The sequence below is a fragment of the Arachis hypogaea genome, chromosome 12 (genome assembly GCF_003086295.3).
Source record: "Arachis hypogaea cultivar Tifrunner chromosome 12, arahy.Tifrunner.gnm2.J5K5, whole genome shotgun sequence".
Classification (NCBI taxonomy): domain Eukaryota; kingdom Viridiplantae; phylum Streptophyta; class Magnoliopsida; order Fabales; family Fabaceae; genus Arachis; species Arachis hypogaea.
This window is the reverse complement of record NC_092047.1, coordinates 100,826,411-100,838,412: the sequence shown is the minus strand read 5'-3', so window position 1 is coordinate 100,838,412 and position 12,002 is coordinate 100,826,411. Positions and strand designations below refer to the sequence as shown.

The 12,002-nt window shown below is 32.3% G+C and overlaps 1 pseudogene; it reads right to left on the bottom strand.

Annotated features, from left to right (window-relative positions):
* Positions 1-1,936: 1,936 nt before the first annotated feature.
* Positions 1,937-9,805, bottom strand: LOC112730362 (mitochondrial uncoupling protein 1-like; annotated as a pseudogene).
* Between the last annotated feature and the right edge of the window lie 2,197 nt (positions 9,806-12,002).

Sequence of the window (12,002 nt, the reverse complement as noted above, 5' to 3'; positions counted from 1 at the left end):
AGTAATAAACTACTCATTAAGACTCAGGAGTTAGGAGCCATGAAACATAAATAAATGAAGTGTTAACTTACTTGGTGTGTTTGGGATTCACGTTGGGAAATAGAAAAAAAGTTCGTTTAAGCGTTTTAAACGTCTCATTGTCATGTTTGGCAACTTTTTAGAATTCCTAACCCATAAGTGCTTTCACCTCTGAACATACGTTCACGTGAAGCTAAAAATTTCAAGCTTCTGCGTTCACGTTGGGAAGATTAATTACCCGTTGGAGGAATTAGGTAAGAAATTTATTCCATATCTACCAACTGTACCCTTCATTTCTTCTATAAAAAGGATGCATATAACTACATAATTTCACAGTAGTTCTCTCTATATTCTTTTCTGTATGTTCTTAGTTACAAATTTTTTTTTCAGATTTGTTTTCATCACTACCAAGATAAAGATGTTTTTTTTTATTATTATTTTTAGTTCTTTCTTTCATATTTTGATTTTTATGTTTTTTTACTATATTTTTTATTTATATGATAAATATTTTCATATCATTTTTTAGTATTCTGATGTTATTTTTTTAATTTTCTATTGTTATATTTTTATTTATATAACAACTATTGTTGATATAAATTTTTATTTTTATTAATTTTTTTGAAATTTTTATTATTTTTTGTTTATATAAATAATTTTTTTCTATCCTTTATTGTACTATATTTATATTGTGATAAAATTTTTTATTTTTTTATTTGATTTTATTTATATAAATTTTATTTACTTTTTATTATAATTTTTTTGTTCATATAATATATATTGTTGGTTGTGATTATTATATATTATGTTTGTATTAATTTTTTTCTGTTTTTGTTTTTTATTTTTATTGTACTTCTTATTGTACTTTATTTTTGTTTTTATAATATACTAATTATAAATAACAAAAGAGTCATAAATAATAAAAATTTATAGTCCAAAATGATACTAAATTAAAGAGTACTAAGAACACTAAAATAAATTATAAAATATTTTTTTGTTTAATATTATAAAATGTATAGTACTCCCTTTTATATTTTTATTTCTTATTGTTTTTTAGTTTATATGAATTTTTTTTATTTTTTTACTATTTTTTATGTTTAATATGTAAAGTGTCTTTTTTATTTTTATTCGACTTTGTTCTTTTTATTTTTTATTTATTTTTATCATTGACTTTTTTTATATTTTTTTCAGTGTTCTAATCTCTCAGATATGTTATTAATTTTTCTATGGTATTCTTATTATTTCTTGTTCATATGAATTCTATTTTTTTCTCTTTTATGCACTGTATTTATATCTTATACGAAGTTTATTTTATTTTTTTATTTGATATAGTTCATATAATTTTTTTTATCTTTTATTATATTTCTATTTTTCATATGACATATATTGTTGGTTTTATAAAATTTTTATCATTTTTTATTTACTTGAGTTCTTGTTTTATATTTTATTATACTTTATCTTCTGCAGAAATAGACCGTGTTCGAAATTCAATTAAGGATCAAATTATTAATCACATGTAGTAGAAATAATAGTGTTCTTATATACTAATTTTGTATAAAATATTATTTTTTATGTATTTCATTAGTGTTTTATCTTTTAATTTAATATTTATTAGTGTTTTTATGTATTAAAATATATTTTGTCAATTTTTATATATTACTTTAATTTAGTAAGTAAATATTAACTTTATTATAAAATGAATTAATAAGATTTATTCAAATATCTAAAGTAAAATAATAGAATAATATTCAAAATTATTTTAATTGATGTCTCTTTTAGTAATTTTTCATCTAAAAGTGATTTTGAGTAGTATAATCCAAACAACATTTATTTTACTATAATCCATTTTGACATAAAGATTGCCAAACATAAATCACGTTAACACAAACTTTTCATCAAAATCAAATTTACAAAATCAATTCTATGCAAACTCCCGTTTGCAAACTCTAATCCAAACACACACTTGTTCTAAGGTTAGAAACATGATTACGTTCCAAGATCCTAACCGTTCAAAATTTGGGATGAAGCCTTTATAAAAGGCAAAAGGTCCCTAGAAAACATCAGATTCCAAAGTCCATTATCAATTAATTCTGATAAAACAACCTTTTGACAGTGTATTTCCTTGTGAGCTTGTGAGCAGAGCAAAAAGATGCTAAGTTGTTCATTGAAGAGCAAAATGGAAAGTTCAGAAGGAAAACGTACATCGTTCTTCAATGTCTTGAGGAAACAATCAAGGGTTGTTAGAAAATTAAATCAAGAGGTATGCAAGTAACAAAAGTTTAGAAAAGTTAAAGGCAAAATTCAATTTGAATTCAAAGTGGTTACAAGTTTATAGTTCATCACCAAGATTCTACAAACTTCTTGTGCTATCTATCAACTTGCATGGATTAGAATTTTCATGAAACATGGTTAAAGAATTGAAGAAGAAAAGTTTGAGTTGAAAACAATAATCATCTATTTACTAGAAGATGTTAGAAACTTGAAGAGTTTTGAAGAACATTCAAAAGAATAGTACAACTACAATATTCTACAACATTGAAGAAATTCAAAATCAAATTGAATTGAAATTAGAAAATTATGGAAACTACATGAATGCAAGTTGAAAGAAGGTTCATGAAGCCAACTCATAAAATGGTGGTCATTACAAAATTGATTTGTGATTCATAAATTATTATTTTAGTAAAAAGCATTGCCTTATATAAAGGCACATATGTCTTGTGTATTTTGTGTGTTCAATAATGAAATGTGTATGTTTTGAAATGTGAAAATTATCTCCTTTGTTTTATGAGTGTTAGTGAGTTTGAGAGATGAAAAATATGATAGTGTCATTTATATGAGTGAGTGATCCTAGGGCCAATTAGTTGTGGGTATTATACTTACATTTGGTATCAGAGCTGGTTAATCCAGCGCCTGGTGTTTGAGAGTTTATGAGGTGTGGGAGAGTTCTCACATAGTTGTTTGTTCATAGAGTCGGTATGGCAAACACTTTCAATATTGTGTGGTCCGGTCCCAAGTTAAATGGGAAACTTGATTATAGTTATTGGGAGACTTTGATGTCTACCCATTTGAAGGCCCAGAACCTGTGGAATTTCATTGAACCGGGTTTGCAAGAAGGAGCAGATGCTGCCCAACAAAGGAGAGATCAATTGGCGCTATCTCAAATTCATCAAGGAGTAGATTATACGGTGTTTGGCAAAATAGCAAATGCCAAAAGTGCAAAGGAAGCATGGAACACGTTGAAGCTATCATACAAAGGCGTAGATAAAGCTCAGAAAGCAAAGCTACAGTCTTTGAGAAGAGAATATGAAAGGTATGAGATGTCGAGCTCAGAAACTGTTGAGCAATATTTTACTCGTGTTACAGATCTTGTCAATAAGATGAGAGTCTATGGAGAAGATATGCCCGATAGCAAAGTAGTGGAGAAAATTCTTCGCACCATGCCAATGAAGTATGACCATGTGGTGACTACGATACTAGAGTCCCACGATATGGATACTATGACGATTGCAGAATTGCAAGGAACCATGGAAAGCCACATCAGTAGAATACTGGAGAAGTCAGAAAAATCAACCGAGGAAGCCCTGAAAACCCGAGTGAATTTCAACAACGTTGCAGAATCAATCCGTACACAAGAAGGACGAGGTCGTGGTTTTAATTTTCAAAGTAGAGGCAGAGGAAGTTTCAGAGGTAGAGGTCGTGACAATTACAACCAAGGAAGTTACAATAACTTTACACCACCTAATCAAGGAAGAGGTGGAACGAATTTTAGGCCTGTCAACCGAGGAAGAGGTCGAGGCAATTTTTATCAAGAAAGAACCAATTTCAACTGCTTTCATTGTGGAAAGTATGGACACAAAGCAGCAGATTGCAGATTCAAAATGGTGAATAACAATCAAGCACACGTTGCAGAAAATCAGCATCAAAATACTGATGATAATCCGGGTACTCAAACTTTATTTTTTACAAGTAATTCATGTGCTGAAGATGAAAATATATAGTACTTGGATAATGCTTGCAGTAATCATATGTCTGGTAGAAAGGAGTTATTTTCTTCATTAGATGATTCCGTTAAATTATTATTGAAGTTTGGTAATAGTACGAAGATCCCTATTGAAGGAAAAGGGCACATACCAATTAGATTGAAGGATGGTTCTCTGAGTTATATTTCTGATGTTTTCTATACTCCTGAACTTGATTACAATTTACTGAGTATGAGACAATTATCTGAGAAGGGATATAAGATGATAACTTATCGTGGATATTGCACTGTATTTGACAACAATGGAAGGTTCATTGATAAAGCAAAGATGACTTCAAACAGAATGTTTCCATTAAAAATTCAACATGTTAATCCCTCTTGCATGAGTTCTGTGATACTTGATGATAACTGGCTGTGGCATATGCGGTTTGTGCACTTTCATTTTTCTGGCCTAAACTACCTGTCAAGAAAAGGACTTATTTTTGGTCTACCACGGATTCATATTCCCAATTGTGTTTGTGAGATTTGTCAACTGGGAAAGAAGCACAGAGATCCATTCCCTACAGGAAAGTCTTGGAGAGCTAGAAGATTACTTGAAATTGTGCATTCAGATCTCTGTTCTGTAGAAGTTCCAAGTAATGGTGGTAGCAGGTACTTTATCACTTTTATTGATGATTTTAGTAGATATACATGGGTATACTTTCTGAAGCAGAAATCAGAAGCATGTGATGTCTTTAAGACATTCAAGGCGTTTGTCGAAAAACAAAGTGGCTGTAAAATCAAAATTCTCAGAACAGACAGAGAAACAGAATATCTTGTGTGTTCAGAATACTTTAAGCAACACGGAATTCAACACCAACTAACAACTAGATATACTCCTCAACAAAATGGAGTTGCTGAAAGAAAGAATAGAACCATCATGGATATGGTCAGATGCATGCTCAAGTCAAAACAAATGCCTAAAGAGTTTTGGGCAGAAGCAGTTGCAACAGCAGTTCATATTTTAAACAAGTGTCCAACAAAAAGTGTTCGTGATAAAACTCCAAAGGAAGCTTGGAGTGGAAAGCGGCCTTCCATTCATCATTTCAGAGTCTTTGGGTGTATCGCTTATGCCCACGTACCAGATCAATTAAGGAAGAAGTTAGATAACAAAGGCGAGAAGTGTATCTTTATCGGCTATAGCACAGACTCAAAAGCATAAAAACTGTATAATCCAGAATCAAAGAAAGTGATCATCAGCAGAGACGTGACATTTGACGAGAAAGCCATGTGGGACTGGGACACAAAGACAGAAAAGCAGCGGACTATAATTCCAAATACATGTGATGAAGTAGAAGAAAGACAACCTGACACAACTGAACAACCAGAATCATCTAGAAGACCTCAAAGAGAGAGGAGACTACCTGCTAGATTAGCAGATTATGAAGTTGGTAATGACAACGATCCGTCCGATGAAGAAATCATAAATTTTGCTCTATTTTCAGATTGTGAGCCATTGAACTTTGAAGAAGCATCTAAAGACAACAATTGGAAGAAAGTAATGGATGAGGAGATTCATGCCATTGAGAAGAATGACACATGGGAGCTGACAGATTTACCAGCAGATAAGAAGCCAATTGGAGTAAAGTGGGTTTACAAGACTAAGTACAAACCCAGTGGTGAAGTTGATCGTTTCAAAGCAAGATTAGTTGCAAAAGGATACAAACAAAAACCAGGTATCGACTACTTTGAAATATTTGCTCCTGTTGCTAGATTAGACACTATTCATATGATTATTTCACTCTCGGCTCAAAATAAATGGAAGATACATCAAATGGATGTTAAGTCTGCATTTCTAAATGGCACTTTAGAAGAAGAAGTGTATGTTGAGCAACCTGCAGGATATGAAGTTCTTGGAAAAGAAGATAAAGTTTATAAGTTAAAGAAAGCTTTGTACGGGTTAAAACAAGCACCAAGAGCGTGATACAAGAAGATTGATTCTTATTTCATTGAGAATGGCTTCAGAAGATGTCCGTTTGAGCATACACTTTATATCAAGTTCGTTGAAAATGGAGATATCTTGATCGTGTGTCTTTATGTTGATGATTTGATCTTCACTGGGAACAATTTGAAGATAATTACAGAATTCAGGGAGGCTATGATAAAGCACTTTGAAATGACGGATATGGGCTTGATGTCTTATTTTCTTGGCATTGAAGTGGTTCAAAGAGATGATGGTATTTTCATTTCTCAGAAGAAATATGCAAATGATATTTTGAAGAAATTTCAGATGGAGCATTCAAAGCCAATTTCTACTCCAGTCGAAGAGAAGTTCAAGTTGCTGAGAGAAGATAAAGGAAGAACAGTGAATCCTACATATTACAAAAGCTTGATTGGAAGTCTGAGGTACTTAACTGCGACTAGACCAGATATAGTGTTTGGAGTTGGTTTGCTTAGCAGATTTATGGAGGAGCCTTGTACCAACCATTTGCAAGCGGCAAAGAGAATTCTTCGATATATCAAAGGTACTTTAAATGATGGAATTTATTATGAGAATACTAATAAAGTAAACCTTGTTGGCTACACTGATAGTGATTGGGCCGGAGATATAGAAACAAGAAAAAGTACTTCAGGGTTTGTATTTCATCTTGGTTCTGGTGCAATTTTATGGTCGTCAAAGAAACAACCAGTAGTAGCACTATCTACAGCAGAAGCAGAATATATAGCAGCAGCAAGTTGTGCAACACAAGTAGTTTGGCTAAGAAGAATTCTTGAGGAATTGAACGAGAAACAAAATACTCCAACAATAATATTTTGTGATAACAAATCAGCTATTGCACTTTGCAAAAATCCAGTATTTCATGGAAGATCGAAGCATATTGATATTCGGGTTCACAAAATCAGAGAGTTGGTGAATGAAAAAGAAGTTGTGATCGAGTACTGTCCAACTGAAGAACAAGTTGCAGATATATTTACAAAGCCATTGAAGACTGAATTATTTTACAAGTTGAAGAAGATGCTTGGAATGATTAATTCTACTAGCTTGATTTAAGGGAGGCAATGTTAGAAAATTAAATCAAGAGGTATGCAAGTAACAAAAGTTTAGAAAAGTCAAAAGCAAAATTCAATTTGAATTCAAAGTGGTTACAAGTTCATGCTTCATCACCAAGATTCTACAAACTTCTTGTGCTATCTATCAACTTGCATGGATTAGAATTTTCATGAAACATGGTTAAAGAATTGAAGAAGAAAAGTTTGAGTTGAAAACAATAATCATCTATTTACTAGAAGATGTTGGAAACTTGAAGAGTTTTGAAGAACATTCAAAAGAATAGTACAACTACAATATACTACAACATTGAAGAAATTCAAAATCAAATTGAATTGAAATTAGAAGATTATGGAAACTACATGAATGCAAGTTGAAAGAAGGTTCATGAAGCCAACTCATAAAATGGTGGTCATTACAAAATTGATTTGTGATTCATAAATTATTATTTTAGTAAGAAGCATTGCCTATATAAAGGCACATATGTCTTGTGTATTTTGTGTGTTCAATAATGAAATGTGTATGTTTTGAAATGTGAAAATTATCTCCTTTGTTTTATGAGTGTTAGTGAGTTTGAGAGATGAAAAATATGATAGTGTCATTTATATAAGTGAGTGATCCTAGGGCCAATTAGTTGTGGGTATTATACTTACAAGGGTGCTTTTGTAACTAGAATCTCCCATCATTCTTGACTTAACCTGCATAAATGTAATAAAGAGTGTAAATAAATGTAGATATTCATTAATATATAACGTTATATTTACACTTTCTAAATTCCCAAAACACAAAGTGAGGTTAAACAACCTGCAAAAAGTTTTACCAATTCACGTCTTAGAATTATCAAAACAAAATTATTAATAAACTCTATTTGTTTACTAATATCTATTTTGAATCTTAGTTCATCTAAAGTAAGCAGAAAAAAAAATCATAATTCATAATCAAATTGTAAATCAATTATTTTACACCCTAATACAAATTAAAGGACAGAAGCTTTAAGATGTGTTTTCCATGTTAACTATAGATACTATGAGTGAATGAACACTGATAAAATAAATTACCACGTCAACTGGGGATCCAATACAAACAGCAAAAAACCCTGCCCCTAGACCAGAAAGGAGATGAGTTACAACATTATCAGAGAAGCCTGGCAATTTCAAAATCGTCTGCATTATTTCGGAAAGAAAAAAAAAGGTCATTTAAAAATAATAAAGGAAGAAAGAAATGCTTGCTCCAAAATGGAAAACTCCATGTAACCTGTTTCACTTGATCATAGCTGGCCAATTCAGCAGCGTTGATAATAGCATTTCTGGCTATATTGGGGCCAAGACCAGTTTAGACAGAAATAATCATGAACTGAAATACATCTATCTCTTTAATAAACATGCAAGTTGAATTCAAATACCTGTTTTACAATTGTAGAATATGCATTTAAAGATCCAGAGTAACGCCTTGGCACACCAGGAGGCAATTTTCCTTCTGCTTGAAGTCTAACTTTAACAAGATCTGTTGGATTCGCCACTGCAATTGCCACAACACCTATTGGATGGTAGTACATATAGAAAGAACTCATTATTAGGTTGTTTGCATTGAATATGATAGAAATGAATAGCACAAGTTGCTGCTAGAAATGACAACAATCCATGTAGTTTTTAATGTAGAAGGGACAACGATACGTGGAAAGACCGCATCCAATGTGTGTAATGTCGGCGGCTATCCTGATAATTACATCAGTGGCTAATTCCACAATTTTAACGCATGACCTTGAGATTTAGGGAAAGTATGAGGAGCCAATGGAATATTTGTACAATGTGTACAATGGAAGTTTAGGGAGTATTAGAGATATAACTATTAGTGTTACCTTTTTTCATCAACTGAAGCTTTTGGGATGAGTGATATCATGACATGGTATTAGAGCTCTAGATCCGAAAGGTCAAGAGTTTGATTCTTGGTAAACCCAAAAATCAGTTAAACCTTTTGGGAAGATGTTTACTATCCCTAGTACTCGGATGGTTATTCTAGATAGTATTGGAGATGTTCATTTTGTAACTCAATAGCCAATTGTACACATTGTACAAATAATCCATTGTCTCCCTGGCGAGACTCTGAGATTTAATATAGAAGTGAAATAAGAAAAAAGGTAATTGTAACTATTTATGTCCTTCTGTCAGTTTAAACTTTTGGAACAAGTGGTTTCATGATACCAGTAATGTTCAACATTTGGCTTTACCAGTTGTTAATGCAGCAAGAAATTTTTTGGGCAATGGAACATCTCCGACATGATCCTTTCCCACATATAAAGTCTTAACCTGTTTTGAAAAAGTTATTAAACCATCATCATCATATAACATAGTAAATCATAACACGAACTAGTTTAAGAGATTAGCTGTAAAACTCACAGGATCATACAACCCAATTCTTAAACCTCCATACAAACATTGATGATGTAGCCCCGGGACAATGCCCTTCCAGAGTGATGCAAGACCTTCTTCCCTAGCAATGGTCGCAACAGTCCCCATCATACCCTTATATTTAGGGGTCGTCACCACATGGGCACCTAAAGCTTGTTTTTGAAGCTGAAGCCTAACTTTTACAGTGTCCAAGGGAATAGTGCACGCCTATTTCATCCAAGAATTCAGTGGTAAAAATTTCAGAAACAATCTAAAACACCAGTCGAAGATTAAGTGTTTTCAGATTGTTTTGCACACAAGTCGAAGATTAAGTGTTTTCAAAAATGCAATCATTGCTTTGTTGGAAAACAAAACAGGATTTCTTTCAAGAGCCATCCACCTTCAGGAAAGTCGAAGATACTTGACTTGATGCATTCTGATGTATATGGTCCGATGAAGACATATAAAAAAACTTGGAAGGTCTATCTATTTTGTAACCTTTATTAATGATCATTCTAGGAAATCATGTGTTTACACTTTGAAGATCAAAGATCAAATTTTAGATGTGTTCAAAAAATTTCAAACTTCTGTTAAAAGAGAAACTATAAAAAACTTGAAATACTTTTCTATTGACAATGGTGGTGAGTATTCAGGTCCATTTGATACTTATTGTAAGGAACATGTTATAAGATATTACAAGACTCCTACAAAAACTCTTTAATTGAATGGCTTGGCTGAAAGAATGAATAGAATATTGATTGAAAATTTAAAGTTAGGGGCTTATTATTACAATTTGGATTGTCAAAAATCTTTTTGGGGTGAAGCTTTGAGCATTGCTGTTTATGTCTTGAATCAGACACGATATGTTTCCTTGCAATTTGAAGCGCTAAAAAAGGTATTTTTTATGATTACTTAAGAGTTGTTGGATGTAAAGTTTCTGTTCATATTCCAAAAGATAAGAGAGTCAAGTTTGATGTAAAGACTAGGCAGTGTAGTTTTATTGACTGTAATATGAATAAATTTTGTTATAGGTTATGTAATCCTATTAATAAGAAAGTGATTTGAAGTAGAGATGTTTTTGTTGGAAACCAAACATTGAAGGATATTGATAATGTAAAGAAGCCAATAGTTCAACCTAGTGATAATATTTTTACCTTGGATATTACTCTTCTGTGCCTACAGTGGAAGATGATAGAACCTAAATGCTATAGAAAGGCTACTGAAGATAGAAGCAAAGCTCAATAACTTAAAGCTATCCAAAAAGAAACGAAGTTCTTGTTTGAGAATAATACCTATGAGTTGGTGAAGCTATCTAAGAGTATGAGAGTTTTGAAGAACAAATGGGTGTTTAGAATCAAGAATGAAGAACACAATTCTAAACCTTGGTATAAAGCTAGATTAGTTGTTAGAGGCGTTAGCCAGAGAAAAAATGTTGATTTTGAGGAGATTTTTTCTCTTATTGTGAGTGTTGAGTTTGAAAATTAATAGTATTAATGATGACAAACACTTGGTGTTTGGGTTGAAAGCCTAATTATATTTGTGATTAGTGTGTTTAGTGTGCAGAAAATTAATTAAATCACATTGACCTAAGAAGAATGAAAATAAACCCAAACTGAGGTTGGCCCACTTACACAAGTTTATGGAAATAATTGTTCATCACTAAATTTCCATCAGAGATTAAAAGAATGCTTTAGTGATCTAAGAAAGCAATTGGCCCAAAAGAAAAAGAAATATGAAATGCTAGTGTGAAGAAAGGATGTGGACCAAACATAAGCTCAAGGCCCATCTAAGTGGCCCATGTCCAATCTCACTTACTCATTTAGATGTTAACTAAAGAATTTGAAATTCTAATTGCTTCTGAATCTTTTCACCACCACCGAACCAAAATTCTATCTTTTCTCTCTTTTCTCTTTCACATCACCCAGGTATTTTTTCCAAAAGCAAGAAATCAACAGCTGTGATGCTAGGTGTCCTTTGGATATAACACAGAGAAGAAAAAGAGAGTTCTTCATTGCAAGCCTTGTCTTTCGGACAATACACAATGAAGAAAAGAGGAAGAAGCTCCTTGAAGAAAAGGTCAAATCAATAAAGGCAAAACCAAAGGGCTCCTCTAGCTTGATCAGAAGATGAAGGTAGACTGTTTCCACTTATATGCATGTTGATAGCTTGATTAAAACCTACCTTCTTCTACACATACCATTTTTGGGCATATGAAAAGAAACTGGATTCATCCTACCTCTGCTGTGAATCAATGGCTACAATTGTTTCTTGGAGGCAAAGCACAAATCTGAGGGCTTGGATGTATCAAATCCATTGAAAATATGTTTTCAAGGAAGGTGTATTACTTGTCTCTGATTTCAAATCCCTGATTTTTGGGACTGATGGAAGAAAGAAGAAGAAAGACCTCAACTAGCCTTAAATTCAAGAAGCTGACTTTGTGAAGTAAGCTCTAGATATTGAGACAGAGCTCATACAAATAGGAAATTCACTTTAGTTTGAAGGAAAGGAGAGAGAACCATAATTTAAGTTGCATTGAGAGCATTCCCAGTGAAAGTTTAACGCTTTGGACTGTGTTTCTACATCAAAGAAATAT